Source organism: Arachis ipaensis, chromosome B01 (genome assembly GCF_000816755.2).
Source record: "Arachis ipaensis cultivar K30076 chromosome B01, Araip1.1, whole genome shotgun sequence".
NCBI lineage: Eukaryota > Viridiplantae > Streptophyta > Magnoliopsida > Fabales > Fabaceae > Arachis > Arachis ipaensis.
The window spans coordinates 39,389,275-39,391,801 of NC_029785.2; positions in this window are offsets into that span (position 1 = coordinate 39,389,275).

The window sequence follows — 2,527 nt, forward strand, 5'->3', positions numbered from 1 at the left end:
AACTGGGAAAAATGTCACTTTATGGTGACTGAAGGGATTGTCCTTGGGCATAAAATTTCAAACAAGTGAATAGAGGTGGATCAAGCTAAAGTTGAAGTAATTGAAAAATTACCACCACCTGCCAATGTTAAGGCAATCAGAAGCTTTCTGGGGCATGCAGGATTCTATAGGAGGTTTATAAAGGATTTTTCAAAAATTGCAAAACCTCTGAGCAATCTGCTAGCTGCTGACACGCCATTTGTGTTTGAAACAAAGTGTCTGCAGGCGTTTGAGACCCTGAAAGCTAAGCTAGTCATAGCACCAGTTATTTCTGCACCAGACTGGACATTACCATTCAAACTAATGTGTGATGCCAGTGACCATGCCATTGGTGCAGTATTGGGACAGAGGCATAACAAGCTTCTGCATGTCATTTATTATGCTAGCAGTATTTTAAATGATGCCCAGAAAAATTACACAACCACAGAAAAAGAATTACTTGCAATGGTTTATGCCATTGACAAGTTTAGATCCTACTTAGTAAGATCAAAAGTGATTGTGTACACTGACCATGCTGCTCTTAAATATCTACTCACAAAGCAGGATTCAAATCCCAGGCTCATAAGATGGGTGTTGCTTCTGCAAGAGTTTGATATAGAAATAAGAGACAGAAAAGGGACAGAGAATCAAGTAGCTGATCACCTGTCCCGGATAAAACCAGTAGCAGGAGCATCCCTCTCTCCTACTGAGATCTCTGAAACCTTTCCAGATGAGCAATTGTTTGCTATTCAGGAAGCTCTGTGGCTTGCAGACATTGCAAATTATAAGACACAAGGTTCTCCTTCTGTAACCATGGAGAGGAAGCATGAAAAGCTTCTCTCACTGCAGAGTCAACCAAAGCCCCCACAGTCAAACTCTAAGTTTGGTGTTGGGAGGTCCCAACCTTGCTCTGATTATCTGTGAGGCTCCATGAGAGCTCACTGTCAAGCTATTGACATTAAAGAAGCGCTTGTTGGGAGGCAACCCAATGTTTTTTAATTATATCTATTTATTTTCCATGGCTATTTTATGTTTTCTTTAGGTTGATGATCATGTGAAGTCACAAAAACAAATGGAAAATAAAAAACAACATGAAAAACAGCACACCCTGGAGGAAGATCATTCTGGCGTTTAAACGCCAGAAACAAGCATCTGTCTGGCGTTTAACGCCAGAAACAAGCACCAAGCTGGCGTTTAACGCCAAAAACAAGCATCAGTCTGGCGTTAAACACCAGAAACAGGCAGCAGTCTGGTGTTAAACGCCAGGATTGTACAGTAAGGGCATTTTGTACGCCTAATTGGAGCAGGGATACTAAATCCTTGACCCCACTGGATCTGTGGACCCCACAGGATCCCCACCTACCTCACCATTCAAATTCAAACCATTTTCCTCCCAAACCCACCCATTCACACACTTCCATCTCCTCCATCTTCTCCACTTCTTTCTTCTTTTGCTCGAGGATGAGCAAATCTTTTAAGTTTGGTGTGGTAAAAGTATTGCTTTTATTTTTCCATAATTCAGTGGTAGAGCAATTGACTGCAGATCAAAGAGCTATGAGGAAAGAGCAACAAAGGCAAGGAAGAGACATAGAGGAGCTCAAGAGCACCATTGGTTCTTCAAGAAGAGGAAGACACCACCCTCATTAAGGTGGACCCATTCCTTAATCTCCTTGTTCTTATTTTCCTGTTTTTCATTTACTATGCTTCATGTTTAATTATGTTTGTGTCTTTACTATATGATCACTAATATCTAAGTGTCTATGTCTTAAAGATATGAATGTCCTATGAATCCATCACCTTTCTTAAATGAAAATTGATTTCTGAAAAAGAAAAAGAAGTACATGAATTTCGAATTTTAAAATAGTTTAATTATTTTGATGTAGTGGCAATACTTTTTGTTTTCTGAACGAATGCTTGAACAGTGCATATGTCTTTTGAATTTGTTGTTTATGAATGTTAAAATTGTTGGCTCTTGAAAGAATGATGAAAACGGAGAAATGTTATTTGATAATCTGAAAAATCATAAAAATGATTCTTAAAGCAAGAAAAAGCAGTGAAGAACAAAGCTTGCAAAAAAAAAATGCGAAAAAAAAGAGAGCAAGAAAAAGAAAAAGCAAGCAGAAAAAGCCAAAAGCTCTTTAAACCAAAAAGAAAGAGCAAAAAGCCAATAGCCCTTAAAACCAAAAGGCAAGGGTAATAAAAAGGATCCAAGACTTTGAGCATTAGTGGATAGGAGGGCCTAAAGGAATAAAATCCTAGCCTTAGCGGCTAAACCAAGCTGTCCCTAACCATGTGCTTGTGGCGTGAAGGTGTCAAGTGAAAACTTGAGACTGAGCGCTTAAAGTCGAGGTCCAAAGCAAAAAACAGAGTGTGCTTAAGAACCCTGGACACCTTTAATTGGGGACTTTAGCAAAGCTGAGTCACAATCTGAAAAGGTTCACCCAGTTATGTGTCTGTGGCATGTATGTATCCGGTGGTAATACTGGAAAACAGAGTGCTTAGGGCCACG